A 16,065-nucleotide genomic window follows, 5' to 3' on the forward strand; every position below is an offset into this window, starting at 1 on the left:
TGGATTTGCATTTGCAATGGACAATTTGCATTTGTCCTTATTGAATTTCATCCTATTTACTTCAGACCATTTCTCCAGTTTGTCCAGATCATTTTGAATTTTAATCCTATCCTCCAAAGCACTTGTAACCCCTCCCAGCTTGGTATCATCCACAAACTTTATAAGTGTCCTCTCAATGCCATTATCTAAATCATTGATGAAGATATTGATCAGAACCAGATCTAGAACTGATCCCTGCGGGACCCCACTTGTTATGTCCTTCCAGTATGACTGTGAACCACTGATAACTACTCTCTGGGAATGGTTTTCCAATCAGTTTTGCACCCACTCAAAATAGCTCCATCTAGGTTGCATTTCCCAAGTTTGTTTATGAGAAGGTCATGAGAGACAGTATCAAAAGCTTTACTAAAGTCATGATATACCAGTTCTACTGCTTTGCCCCATCCACAAGACTTGTTACCCTGTCAAAGAAAGCTATCAGGTTGGTTTGACATGACTTGTTCTTGACAAATCCATGCTGACTGTTACTTATTATCTGCTAGATGTTTGCAAATTGATTGCTTAATTATTTGCTCCATTATCTTTCTGGGTACAGAAGTTAAGCTTGTAAGCATGTAAAGCCTACATTTAAAAAGATATCTAGCACATGTAGCAGTGGTGCAAATTTCCTCCAGAGTGGTGAGCAATTTACCACAAACCAAATCAGAGGACCATCTCTACGTAAGAGTGGATTCTTCAGTCACTTTGCCCATTCAACCCTGGGCCTCTTTGCTGAAATAGCCAATAAAGGTGCCTAACTGAGGAGTTACTGTAATGTCATCCTGCTTAATGTTGTTTCAATGTTACGTCCCTGCTCAATTAGGGAACATGCTTGTTTAAAGTTGTGCAATGCTCCTTTATAACGTCATTTGGCTGCCTGCTTGTAAGATTCTATGAAAGAGCGGTGACTTTACAAGGGAGCATTGCACACATTCTGCTTCTCCGCCTCCTCCCTCTCCCTCCCAGCGCTTCCCCCACCGCCAAACAGCTGTTTGGCAGTGCTTAGGACTTTCTGGGAGGGAGGGGGAGCAGGAAAGCACCTCGTCTCCACTCCTCCCGCTACCTCCCTCCCAGAAAGTCCTAACCGCCGCCAAACACCTGTTTGGCGCTGCTTAGGACTTTGTGGGGGGGAATGTAGCGTGCTCCAGAGAGGAGTTGGAGTGGGGGTGGGAGGTGGGCCTGGAGTGGAGTGGGGACAGGAGGAGGTGGGTCTGGAGCATTCCCGGCAAAGTCCGAGCCTGTTCTTCTCTGGGGAAGCTGCTGCAGCAAAGGTGCTTTCTAGCATCCTTGCCTGCAGCAGGCTGTGCCTGTGTGGGGTAAGCCAGGGTGTAAGCGTGCGGACGCACCCCCTGCGGTGCCTCCTGCTGGTCTCTGTCGGGAATTAGCTCATCCAGTTTCCACAGCACCCTCTGCAGGCCAGTGATCCACCTTACCGCTGGCCCCCATGTCCCTTCCAGGACCCCAGTGTCCCTTTCTCTGGGGTGATGCCCCTCTGGCAGTAACCCCTCAGTCTCAGGGTCTCCTCACCCAGGGGAACCTCCACCCCCTATCCCCACCTTGCCTCAGTGTAAGGCTACTGCCAATCATCAACTAGCCCCCATTCCCTAGGGCAGACTGCAGTGTATGCCACTCATCACTGGCAAGGGGGGTTTGGGCCTGCTGCCTTCCTCTACCACCCAGTACCTTTTTATGCCTTAATCCAGGCCTTGCAGCCTGGGGAGTTGCCAGCTGTTATATCCTTGGGGCAGCCGGAGTAGGAAGCAATCACTTGAGGCCAGAGAGCAGGCAGCTAACCAAAACCTCCATTTTATTTACAGACCATAATACTCTAACTCAGTTGCCATAGCAGCAAAAACCATGACAACCAAATACACAACATATTCCTCCCCCCCTAATAAGAACATCCCCTAAATAAAAAAAAAACACACACTAGACTAGAGAAGGAGGGTAGACTGCCTCCATTCCCGGCTAAACCCTGGGGATTATTTTGCCCCATAACCGTGGGTTCGCCCTAGCTAGAGATCCAGCCGATGAGGAGGCCTTCTGTCTCTAGGTGGATTACGGCGAACTTCTGGTGTTATTGCACCCGAAAGCACTAGGGGCTCAGGGTCCGCAGCACGAACGGGTGAGGAGGTGGTATCAGCTTGTTGGTGGCACCAGGCATGACCCAGTGTTGACAGAGGGGTGGAAAATGACAGTGCCAATGAAGGCTCCCTGTATTAGGCCTCTGCTTGTCTGAACTGCTTCCATGTTTAAACTTTAATTAACCCCACAGGCTAGATGGAAAGAATGGAATGTGTGGCAACTAGTTATCAGTACCAGGAGGCAATTATACAGCCTGCTTGCACCTGGCTAAAGGGAGTGAAACAGAATGACCGGTCAAGAAAAGTTACTAACGAGATAATATGTTTTTTTGCCAAGAATGATCTAACCTGTTTAGAGTAATTGCTGCTTCATAATGTATTTGCTGTATGGGAACTAAAAAGGAGGGAGAAGAGGGGGGCGGAGGGGGAAAGCTGGGCATTGGGGGTAATAGATATGCTTAGCTAAGATCATGTATAAAGACAGAGAGCTGCTTTTCTGGGGTGTGCTTGATCTGAGACCTGACTGTGTCTCCGAGCACGCGCTTTGAGATCTCAAATAAACTTTTTTTTGCTTCTCCACCCTGGTGTGTCTAATTGGAGCGAGGCACTCCGGGCAACGAATCACTGTTTGCTGCCTCAGGCCTTTTGGGCCAGCAACAGTTTTGGCGTCCCTGGGTGGGCTTGAGGCTAAATTTAGCCTTGCCCGGACCCCTCCTGGAGGTCGACGGATTGCGGCGACGACCGATGCCTAGCGCGCACCGGTGAGTTCATCGGGGGCCTCGGCGGAGACGCGGTGTGGTCGACCCCGGAGGGCACTACGGTGCAACGCGCTCAGATAGTGGAGAAGCAGCTACGGGCGACGGTGGGGAACCGGTCTCGTGGATAAGGTAGGAACAGTCCAGTGCTGTTAACCTTTTGTTTGCCTGTTAAGACCTGGGGACGCCCAGTGTCTTCCCATAGGTATGGGGCAGGGACAGAGTACAGGCAGGGTACGGTGTACACCCTTAGAATGCATTCTGATGAATTGGAAAGTGTTTGAAAAAGATCCATTGACTAAAAGTAAACTGAAAAGATTCTGTACAGTAAACTGGCCTCAGTATCAGCTAGAGGGCCAGGAAAGGTGGCCACCGGAGGGATCACTTAATTACAACACGATCCTTCAATTAGCTTTGTTTTGTCAGCGAATGAATAAGTGGAATGAATTTATGTATGCACAGTTGTTTATGTTGTTGAGAGATAGGTCAGATCTGTTGCAAGAGTGTAATCTGACTCCGACAGGCTCGGCAGTCACTGTTGTTAGTTCCCCGAACCCCTCCCCGGTTGTAATGGCAGAGTCGGTGTCCCCTTCGGCTCCTACACCCCCACCGTATAAAGACCAGGTGCCTCAGGTTTCAGAGATTGCTCCTTCAGTGGGATTTTATCCGTTGATTACTGAGACTGTGGTGGCTCGCCCGGGAGCAGAGGGGCGCCGGGCCACTACTATGCTAGTTTACTCACATGTGCCTTTTAACCCAGTGGACTTAGCAGCCTTTAAGGCACAGGCAGGGGAATTCTCCACGAATCCCAGCAAGTTTATTTCGGTTTTTGAGGGATGTTTTGCCAGTCACAAGCCTGACTGGGATGACTGTAATATCCTTATGAGGACCCTGTTGTCTGAAGTGAAGAGGAATCAGGTTACAGCCTTAGGGAGGAAGAAAAGAAAAAAAGGCAAGTGAAGATGATGGTTGCAGCAGTACAGGCCAGTGACAAGAGGAAGTTTCAGGAAGGAGGTGGAAGGGGCCGGGGGATGAGAGGTCGTGGACGTGGGCGCCCTGGCTCACAGGAAAGGCGTTTGGGTCGCAATCAGTGTGCCATATGCCGAAAGAAGGGACACTGAAAAAATAAGTGCCCCGAGAGGGAAGATACCCCTATGATGGCAGCAGAGAATCAAGACTAGGGGTGTCAGGAAAGACGGACTATCCTGCCCCCGAAACCCCGAGTAAAAATGCGGGTGGGAAATTCTGAAATAGACTTTTTAGTAGACTCTGGAGCAGCTCGAACCGCTGTAAATCAACCCCTCCAGCTGCCCGTGGCAGATTCCCTCACTGTGGTCGGCGCTACAGGAAAAGGAATCAAATGTCCAGTGTATGCCCCAGCAGAATGTGCTTTGGGAGACAGAACTCTCTCCCACAAGCTGGTTTACCTCCCCGACTGCCCAACGCCTCTACTGGGACGGGATCTGCTTTGTCGCTTAGGTGCCACCCTGCACTTCACCCAAGATGAAATCACCCTCACCTTGCCCCCAGAGAATGCCTGGATAATGACTCTTGCAGTTGAGCCCTCAGCCATGCAAGCCCCAGAGTGGAGCCAGTGGGAGGACCAGGTTTTTCCTCTAGTATGGGCATCGGGGGTCCCAGGAAAGGCAGCACATCACACCCCCATTAAAGTTCAGCTCCTGCCAGGAAAAAGTCCGGTGCGGATCAAGCAGTATCCGATAAAGAGGGAGGCCAGAGAAGGGCTGCAGGAAACTATAAATCAGTTTCTAAAGTACGGGGTACTGCGAGAATGCCAGTCAGCCTGGAACACCCCCATCCTGCCTGTTCGAAAGCCCAATGGCACCTATCGGCTGGTCCAGGACCTGAGGGCAGTTAATGAACGGGTTAAGACTCTGCACCCCCTTGTTCCAAACCCATATACACTGTTGGCATCTATAGGAGGGCAGTACACCCACTTTTCAGTCCTAGACCTGAAAGATGCTTTCTTCACAATTCCGGTCGACACACAATCTCAGGAGATTTTCTCCTTCGAGTGGGAAGACGACCGAAGAGTTAAGAAGCAACTTTGCTGGACTGTGTTAGCACAGGGATTTAAGAACTCCCCCACGCTGTTCGGCCAGGCTCTGGCCAAAGACCTGGAGGAGTGGAATACTCCGGATGGGATTCTCCTCTTGCAGTATGTGGACGACCTGTTAATAGGGGCGGTGGGATTAACCCCTTGCCTCCACGCCACTGTGAGCCTCCTGAACTTTGTTGGACTCAGAGGATACCGGGTAGCTCAGAGCAAGGCTCAAATTGCCCTCTCAGAAGTACAGTACTTAGGATTTCACATAAGACAGGGGGAGAGACAGCTTTCAAACGAGAGGAAGGAAGCCATCTGTCAAATTCCTATCCCAAGCAATCGTAAACAGCTCAGGGCTTTTCTGGGCATGGCAGGCTTTTGCAGAATATGGATCCCAGAGTTCGGACTGTGGGCTAAGCCCTTGTATGAATGTGTTAAGGGAATGGATCACGACCCCTTTCACTGGTCCTCAGAAGCTAACAAGGCATTTAAAGTATTAAAGAGAAAGCTAATGGAAGCCCCGGCACTCGGCCTGCCTGACCTTTCTAAGCCGTTTCAACTGTATGTGCATGAAAGGAAGGGAGTGGCTCTAGGGGTGCTTACTCAATTATTAGGCACTTGGAAACGTCCTGTGGCATATTTCTCTAAACAACTGGATCAAGTTGCCAAGGGGTGGCCAGCTTGCCTGCGAGCTGTCGCGGCAACTGCCCTAGTGCTTGGTGAAGCAGAGAAACTGACTTTGGGGGGGACTGTGCAGGTGTATACCCCTCATATGGTTCAAGCCCTGCTGGACACTAAGGGTGGTCTCTGGCTCACGCAGGCTCGGGTAGCTCGGTACCTGGCTAAACTCCTAGAAAATCCTGAAGTTACCCTGCAGACCTGCCCCTCCCTCAACCCAGCCACTATGTTACCAGAAACAGAGGAGCAGGAACATGACTGTTTAGAAATCATAGATGCCCAGTACTCCAGCCGTCCAGATTTAAAAGATCAACCGCTCTCAAATGCAGACTGTGAGTGGTATACTGATGGGAGCAGTGCTGTCATAGATGGGCAAAGGAGGGCTGGCTATGCTGTTGTGACCCTCTACGATACAGTGGAAGCAGAGAGTTTACCTGCTGGAACATCTGCCCAGCTTGCTGAACTTGTAGCATTAACCCGTGCACTTGAACTGGCAAAAGACAAACGGGTTAATATTTTTACTGACTCAAAATATGCTTTTGGGGTATTGCATGCTCACGCTGGTCTGTGGAAACAAAGGGGAATGCTTACAGCTCAGGGGTCCCCGGTCAAGCATGGGACACAGATTCTCCGGCTTCTGGAAGCGGTGCAGCTCCCCTCAGAGGTAGCAGTGGTGCACTGCAAAGCTCATCAACGAGAAGACCAGGACGTAGCCAAGGGCAACGCCAGGGCCGACAGGGAAGCCAAGCGGGCTGCCACCCTGGAACCATTGGAAGCTGAGGAGGCCCATGTGCATGCCCTCATCCCATCAGTGGGTGAGCTCCCAGCCCCTCGGTACTCTCGTGAAGAAAGGAATCTGGCCGACTCCCTTGGGCTCCAGGAAAAGGAGGGATGGTTCCACTCCACAGAAGGAAAAATCCTCCTACCTAAAAGCCTAATACGGCCAGTACTACAGAAACTACATCAGACCACTCACGCTGGAAGGGAGGCTCTCACCCAGCTTATGAATAAGTATTTTCTAACCTCTGGATTAAGACCCCTGGCTTCCCAGGTACAGGCTGAGTGTTTAGTCTGTCAAAAGAACAACCCTCGACCAGGAGTGTCAGTGCCACCAGCCACTCTGGAACCTACCCCAGGGCCAGGATTGGTGTGGCAAGTAGACTTCACTGAATTCCCCCGGACCCAAGGGTTCAGGTACCTCCTTGTCATGGTGGATCGATTCAGCGGATGGCCTGAAGCCTTCCCATGCCGAAACAACACTGCCAGAACTGTGGCTCTCAAGTTTGTCAAGGAGATCATTCCTCGCTTTGGACTCCCCCAGTGGATGGAATCTGACAATGGAACACACTTCACATCGCAAGTCATTCAGGGGATTTCGGATGTTCTACAAATCACCTGGAAGCTCCACACTCCATGGCGACCACAGGCCAGTGGAGTAGTGGAACGTACTAATCAGACACTCAAGCGGCATCTCTCAAAGGTCTGCCAAGAGGCTTCTCTTCGGTGGCCTGATGCCTTACCCTTGTTTTGCTCCGAGTTCGTGCTCTCCAAAGGGCAGGTTAGGGCTTAGTCCCTTCGAGATTATGTTTGGGAGGGCATGGCCTATGAATGGTACACCGGTTCTGTTAGGGGAGTGGGAGGTAGGCTGCGGTTTCTTATCTCAGTACATGTGCTCTCTGTCTGCTGTTCTCTGTTCTCTCCACAGGTATACCAAAGATTTGCAGCCTCTCCCGCTGGATGCCCCTGTCCACTCCCTGCAGCCTGGTGACTCCGTTCTCGTTCGTACCTGGAAGGACGAGCCTCTCCAAGAGAAGTGGAAGGGACCTCACACCGTCCTGCTGATCACCCACACAGCAGCAAAGGTCGAGGGATACAAGAACTGGATCCACTACTCCCGTCTGAAAGCAGTGCCAGCTCCTGAACGGTGGACCGTCCAACCTGCGGAGAAGACCGCCAACGACGATCTGGGACTTAAGCTGTTATTCAGGCGACAGTAAGGCCTGCTGGGAATGCCCTGTGACCCCTTTGGACAGTTACAGCGCACTCCCCGTGAACACTCTGAGCGTTGGCTGTGTTTATTTTCACAGGGCCAGCCTAACCTGTGGGCCTGGTCCCTTTTGTTTTAAACTGCTCCTCCGTAAACTTTGTACCCCCCGTGTCCCGAAGGTCCCTATGTACCCTCTCATTGACAGCCCCAGCTCCATAGAACTCAATTACGTTTTGTCCACAGTATATGAGAACACTCAGCCAAAGGTTTGTTGAGTATTCTCAAAGGAGGGAATTGTTGGTGGCACCAGGCATGACCCAGTGTTGACAGAGGGGTGGAAAATGACAGTGCCAATGAAGGCTCCCTGTATTAGGCCTCTGCTTGTCTGAACTGCTTCCATGTTTAAACTTTAATTAACCCCACAGGCTAGATGGAAAGAATGGAATGTGTGGCAACTAGTTATCAGTACCAGGAGGCAATTATACAGCCTGCTTGCACCTGGCTAAAGGGAGTGAAACAGAATGACCGGTCAAGAAAAGTTACTAACGAGATAATATGTTTTTTTGCCAAGAATGATCTAACCTGTTTAGAGTAATTGCTGCTTCATAATGTATTTGCTGTATGGGAACTAAAAAGGAGGGAGAAGAGGGGGGCGGAGGGGGAAAGCTGGGCATTGGGGGTAATAGATATGCTTAGCTAAGATCATGTATAAAGACAGAGAGCTGCTTTTCTGGGGTGTGCTTGATCTGAGACCTGACTGTGTCTCCGAGCACGCGCTTTGAGATCTCAAATAAACTTTTTTTTTGCTTCTCCACCCTGGTGTGTCTAATTGGAGCGAGGCACTCCGGGCAACGAATCACTGTTTGCTGCCTCAGGCCTTTTGGGCCAGCAACAAGCTCGTGCTGGGCAAAGGGGTATCTCAGCCGCCGGCAGTAATGGAGGAGAACAGTCAGGAACAGGTGACTCGTGATTCGGTGCCTCACCAGAAGAGGTGAAGTCAGACCCCTCAACTGCAGATGGGTCCTGAGGACTGGCATGACCTGGCAACAGCTGATCTACATGTCGCCGCCAGGTAACATTCTCTGCAGTCCGGACTGTGTAGGAAACAGGTCCTGTTTGAGTGATGACTGTGGCCGGGACCCATTTAGCTCTGGAAGTATAATTCCGAGCCAAAACTGGCTGTCCCGGGCTAAAGGTTCGGTCTTTTGCTCTGGGTGTCCGTCTGATGACTTGATATTGCTGCTGATGTTGCACAGTTTGTCTGGGTTCAGAAGGTTTCAGCAGATCAAAGCAAGTGCGCAGCTGTCGTCCCAACATTAGAAAGGCTGGGGATGCCTGGGTCGTAGCATGAGGGGTGTTTCTGTAGGAAAGTAAGAAGATATCCAGACGCTTTTGAATGGAGTGTTGTCCCCTTGCTGATTTCAAAGCGTTTTTCATTGTCTGCACAAATCTTTCAGCTAATCCGTTGGTGGACGGATGATATGGTGCTGACGTGATGTGGTGTATCCCATTTGCCTTCATAAAATTTTGAAACTCCTGAGAAACGAACTGCGGTCCGTTGTCGCTCACAAGTTGTTCTGGCAGACCAAAACGACTAAAGAGTCCTCGTAGTTTTTGGATAGTACTCTCTGCAGAAGTGGACTGCATTATAGAGACTTCTGGCCATTTAGAATGGGCATCTATTGCCACCAAGAACATGCTTCCTTCAAGGGGGCCAGCAAAGTCAACGTGAATACGTTGCCACGGGTTTTCAGGCCAGTCCCATGGGTGTAGGGGTGCCCACTGGGGTGCATTCCTCACGCCCTGACATGACATACAAGCTTTTGCCTTCTCTTCAATAGCGCTGTCCAATCCAGGCCACCAAAAATAGCTTCGTGCAATTTCCTTCATGCGCACTATTCCACAGTGACCGGAATGTAGCTGTTCTAACATCTGCGATCTCAGCGGTGGTGGAATAATGACACGTCTCCCCCACAACAAACAACCAGATTGGACCGATAACTCCATCCGTTTGGACATGTAGGGAACAAGGTCGGATGAGACCGGAGAGGTTTGTCGAGATTTTCCATGCATCACCAGGTCCATAACTTGCATAACTTGCACTGGGTCAACGCGAGTTGCCTTCTTTATCTGAGTAGCAGTGATGGGTGTATTCTCTACCTGTTCAAAGTAAAAGATTTCCTTTTGGGCACTATCTTGATGTTTGACCGGCAAAGGCAACCTCGAGAGGCCATCTGCATTGCCGTGCAGAGTGGATTTCCGATATTTGATTTCATATGTGTGCGCTGAAAGTAACAATGCCCAACGTTGCATACGACTAGCAGCTAATGGGGGAATGCCTGTGTAGGGTCCAAAAATTGACGTCAGAGGTCGATGGTCTGTAAGAAGAGTAAACTTTCGCCCAAAGAGGTACTGATGAAACTTCCGAATTCCAAAAACAATTCCTAATGCCTCACGTTCGATTTGGGCGTAGTTAGTTTCTGCTTTGCTTAGAGTGCGTGAAGCAAAAGCAATAGGTCTCTCTTCTCCCGAAGGCATAATGTGTGACACGACTGCTCCCACTCCATAAGGGGAGGCATCGCAGGCCAATTGCAGGGGTAAGGATGGATCAAAGTGCGTTAGAACTTCAGAATTTAACAATGCATCCTTAGCTTTATTAAATGCAACATCACAGGCTTCAGTCCACTTCCAGGCCTTGTTCTGCCCAAGGAGCTCGTGAAGTGGTTTTAGCAGTGTGGCTAACTGTGAGATGAACTTTCCATAATAGATCAGTAGTCCTAGAAACGAGCGCAGCTGGCTTACATTTCGTGGTGGGGGAGCCTCCACAATAGCTTTAACTTTTGCAGGGGCCTTATGAAGACCGGCAGAATCGATGATGTGTCCCAAATATTCAACAGAGGGCTTGAAGAATTCACACTTGTCTTTGCGAACTCGTAGGCCATACTCTTCCAATCTTTGTAGGGTAGCCTCTAAATTCTTTAAGTGATCCTCTTCATTTCTTCCAGTGACCAGGATGTCATCCAGATAGCACTGAACTCCTGACAAGCCACACAAGATCTGGTCCATAGCTCTCTGGAACAGGGCGGGAGCCGATGTTATTCCGAAGGGTAGGCGACAGTATCGATAAAGCCCCTTATGAGTCACAATAGTCAACAGCTCTTGGGACTTTTCATCGACGTGCATCTGTAAATATGCTTGTCTCAGATCAATCTTACTGAACTTTTGTCCCCCAGCCAGGCCTGCGAAGAGGTCATCGATGCGGGGAAGCGGGTATTGCTCTGCACACAACACTGGGTTGACAGTGACTTTAAAATCCCCGCAAATCCGGAGAGAGCCATCTTTCTTCACTATAGGAACGATAGGAGTGGCCCATGAGCTATGGGTAACTGGTATTAGGACTCCATTGGTGACCAGGCGCTCCAGGTCTGCTTCAACCTTTGGCCTGATGGCATATGGCACAGTTCGGGCTTTCAGATATTTTGGTGGACTGCCAGGTTTAATGTTCAATGTCACAGTGATTCCCTTCATACTTCCCAAATCATCTCCAAAAACAGCAGCATGTTTCCTTAGTATAGGGGTTAGACTGGTTTCTTCTTTAGTCATCCGGTGCACTTCTGCCCAGTTCAGTTGAATCTTCCCAAGCCAAGACCTACCCATTAAGGCTGGGTAGTTACCTCTCACCACAAACAGTGGCAATCTAGCGGCCTGTCCATTGAGCTCCACCTTAACATCAATAGTGCCCACCATGGGCACAGCTTCTCCCGTATACGTCTTCAGAACAGTTTTTGTTGCCTTAAGCGGAAGATGCTGTAGCTTTTCTTTATACACAGTCTCAGAGACCAGCGAGACAGCTGCACCGGTGTCCAGTTCCATGCGTATAGGTTTGCCCTCCAATAAGGGGGTTACCCAGTATTCATGTGAGCCCGCTGCCAAAGACAAAACATGCAGTGGCACTTCCTCTTGTGATGAGGTGTCTCCTTGATCATCCTGGGTCTGCTCTAGAGTATGCAAGGTTCCTCTTTTTGTCGGCCAGACCACAGGCCTCTTTTTCTTTTGTTTACAGGCACACTCAATGTGTCCCTTTTTGCCACAGTGTCGACACACCAGGTCCTTACACCAGCATTCTGATGCCTGGTGACCCAGCTTACCACAGCGGTAACATTCTTGACTCTGCACAGTTTTGTGGGTCGGTTCTTGTGACACTTTTTGCACCCTAGGGGGTGCACCGATGTATTGTGCCTCCCTTGTAGCCAGTTCCATGGAGACAGCAATATCAACAGCCTTCTGTAAGGTAAGCTGAGCCTCTGTCAGTAGGCGCTTCCGTATAGCTTCACTGTACAGGCCACACACTAACCTGTCACGCAGGGCATCATTTAACATTTCTTTAAATTCACAGTGTTCTGCTAGCTTTTTTAGAATGGATACAAATTGTACAACTGTTTCATCTTCCTTTTGGTCTCTTTTGTGGAACCTATATCTTTCAGCAATTACCAGTGGTTTTGGGGAAAAATGGGACCCCAGGATTTCCACAATGTCACTGTAAGATTTAGTTGCTGGCTTAACAGGGTGCAGTAAGCTGTGTAGCAGAGAGTAGGTTTTAGCCCCTACAACACTTAAGAATATTGGCACCTTCTTCGCTTCTGTAATGTCATTTGCAATAAAAAAAAGCTCAAAACGCTCAGTATACACATGCCACTGCTCTATATTCTCATCAAAAGGCTCCAGGGGCCTGGTCAGAGTAGCCATGATTTTTAGTTTCACTTTCACAGTCAGTGCAAAGAAGCAGCTTTTTTTCTTTGTTTGGTCTTTACCTTGATTTCTACTTCCTTCTGTTACTGGAGCAGCACCAGGATCCCACCCTCGTCGCCAGTGTTATATCCTTGGGGCAGCCGGAGTAGGAAGCAATCACTTGAGGCCAGAGAGCAGGCAGCTAACCAAAACCTCCATTTTATTTACAGACCATAATACTCTAACTCAGTTGCCATAGCAGCAAAAACCATGACAACCAAATACACAACACCAGCCAGGAGCTCCCCTGCTCCTCTGGCTTTTCCCAGTCCTGCTTCACTCCTCGTACCCTTTCTGCAAGGCAGCCAGGCCCTGCTCCCTCTCAGATCAGAGTGAGCCTGTGAACTCTTGGCTGCCCTGACCTTTATAGGGCCAGCAGGGTCTGTTTGGGGCGTGTCCTCCAGCTGAAGCTGCCTCCCAATCAGCCCAGCTTTTCTCTCAGCCCTCTCCCAGGGGTGGCTTTAAACCCCTCAGGGCAGGAGCAGGTAACCACCCTGCTACACAGGGGCACTTCCCAACCACAGTACAATACAGTTTTGTGCAGTATATAATGCCTTTTGTCTGCCTCCAAAAAATGTCTTTGGAACCTAACCCCCTGCATTTACATTAAATCTTATGGAAAATTGGATTCATTTAACATTGTTTCACTTAAAGTTGCATTTTTCAGGAACATAACTACAATGTTAAGTGAGGAGTTACTGTATTATGATGGTAGTTTTTATAAGATGGACTTGTCCATTAGGAACTGGATTAAAGTAATCAGCTAATTTCATAAAATCCAAAGAACAGCCATCAGATAGTAACAACCTTCAGAAACTCACAACCCGGGGCCTATTTGACTGATAGGAGAGAGGCTAGAGCACAGTACACAGTTTCTTATTATCAGTCCCTTGAGTCATCCAGTTCTCTATAACCATTTTTATTTTATCTCATTATGCCACTGCTTCTAATTATGTGGTCTGTAAACTATTTTTTTTTACTATCAATTTACTCCCTTTATTATCTGCAGTTTTTAGCTATAACGGCTTAGTCCAATGGTAATTCTTCAAGTCTCATGGCTCATTCTGTTCTAAACCCGATTTACATAAAAATCTTTTTCTCCTAATTCTGTAGCTCAAAGTTTACAAGTTTTCATAAAATAGTATATGCATTTTTTTTACAGTACCAGATATGCATGCAGCCCCTGATGCATAGACCTGTGACAGGGATTTGCATGAACACACACCTTATACATGTAAATGAATTTTTTGCAAGCATAATTGAACATGGGTAAATGTGCACATGCACATACACAGTTTGGGTCTCTGTCTTCATAGAATCATAGAAATATAGGGCTGGAAGGAACCTCAACAGGTTATCTAAATCCATCTCCCCTGTGCTGAGCTAGGATTAAGTATACTTAGACCATACCTGACAGGTGTGTCTAACTTATTGCCCATCTCTCTTTACCGCTCAATATTTAGCTGATGTTTGTTTTCATGCTGTGTCATGTTTTTAGAGATGGGGAGAACCCCAGATCTGAATTCTGCTGAATGCTGGGGTATTTGGAATCTAGAGTCAGATTTAAATTTTGTGATGTGAATCAATTTTTCCTTGTTTTGTCCCACGATTTTTAAAAATTACCATCCTTCTTGAGGGCCCAGGAGTAAACAGAGAATGTATCTCCAGCAATGAGCTTCTGAAATAAAATGCATTTATTTATTGCCATTATCAAGTGCCTATCTACTACACACACTAGTTTAATCACTTTCACTAACTACCCATATAGTAGATAGATGCATAATACTGCTCAAATAGACCTCTGTCCTGTAACATAATAACATGCATTTAGAAAAACACAGCAATGTTTTTCTAAACGACTTACTTGACATATATGTTCATTTACTACGCACAAGCTCATCCATTGTTGAAATTAGGAAAACATATCTTACCTTTTGTGAATGTATTTTTGTAGGCCCATCTATCTTTTCCTGCTTCTCCACTCCTTTAGCCCTTCCTGTCTCAATAGCTAGATGTATTCAGGTTCCCCTTCCTAAATTCTGATGACAAATATACTCTTACATAAGAGAAGCACTTATGATATCAGCTCCAACAAACTAAACATTTATAAAGAGCTTGAACTTGCTCCAGTTGAAGTAAATGACAAGACTCCCTATGACATCAATGTGATAAGATCAGACCCAAAAGCTTCTTAAAAGAAGTGGTTAATCAGGAAACAATATCACATGATTAGTATTACAGTTTCCTCTAGTGATAGTTTGGTTTGGTAATGATACAATGAGTCTCACCTGTTGTGATCTGAGATTATTAATAAATGGTCCACTGCCCTCCCATATGTTGTACCAAAGACAGAGAGAAATAATTCAGGCATATAATTCCAAAGAATTAAAATCATAATATTAAAATGGTAGCAGAATTAATGTTTCTTGGCAGAAGAGGGGGAAGCAGGTGGAGTTCTCACCCGGCTCTGAATAGTGTATACATCAAAGTCTAAATAAAACTCCCTTTCTATAGTTTGTCTTTATTGGCAGTTGAAACAAAATAAAAAAGCCTGTTCTTAGCATTTTCCCTATAGAATCCATCTATCTCTGCCCCTTGTTGCCTTTATCCCAGAGAGGGAGACAGAGGGCTCCAAACCCAGTTTAGCCTGATTGGAACGATCAAGATCTAGCTCCAAGCAGGAGGTGGCAGTAATAAAACTGCTTCCTTTATGCAGGATTCTAGCTCCTAGGTTTAAGGTGACTCAGCAGAAAAGCCCAGCATTTTGACACATGGTCCTAGCATCTACCATCCTGTTACAATAGCATATTATCAAAGAAGAGATTTTATTTGATCAGCAACAATGCATGATTCTTTAGAAATGTAATGGTAATGAATGACTGTAATGATAATCACTAATAATGGATGTGAGAAAAGCAGTGTAAAACTGCAAAAGACATCACACTTTCTGTAGCTAAGGGTTATAGAAAGATGTTTTCTTGAATAAATATATCGTTATGGCAGGCACTGCACGGCAGTGCTGTTACACATCATTTTCAAAGTTCTTTTTCTTAGAATGTGAGCAAGTTTTTACTTTTAGGAAGACAGTTTAGTTCCCAGTTTTGAATTGCGCAAGATTTTTATATAGAGGAGATTAGCTGTGAGCTTTGAGATTAGCAGGAGTGGATTTGCTCTCTGCCTTGGGCTCTGATTAAAATCAATTCTTGAGGCAGAGCCTGTCTCTGTATCCACCTTTTGTCTTATCTTATATAGAGATTGTAGGCTCTTTGGGACAGGGCCTGAGTTTGTATAGTACCTAGCACAAATACCAGTACAAAACATGAGATCAGCAGTGTATGGGAAACACAGATCATGTATATTGCATAAACCGATGATTAAGTACTTTTATAGACTCAAAAATATAATTTTAGTATCAGAACATGAGGAACTGAAGCTGGTGGGTCAACTGTAGGTTCTGGGTTTAATTTAAACTCACGATATAACAATGTTTCTTCCCATCTCTGTTGTACTTTTCAGTTTAATGTATCCCTGCTGGTGACCAAGTCAAGGAGCAAATGCTTGACTCCTTCACTTCATGCTGCAGACCTGTTATTCTACCAGTGGGAAAAAAGGCTTTTGCAGCCCTAATATGGCAAATAAAATTATTCATTCTCAGGAACCTGAGTATTTCAC

Source organism: Mauremys mutica, chromosome 3 (genome assembly GCF_020497125.1).
Source record: "Mauremys mutica isolate MM-2020 ecotype Southern chromosome 3, ASM2049712v1, whole genome shotgun sequence".
NCBI classification, from domain to species: domain Eukaryota; kingdom Metazoa; phylum Chordata; order Testudines; family Geoemydidae; genus Mauremys; species Mauremys mutica.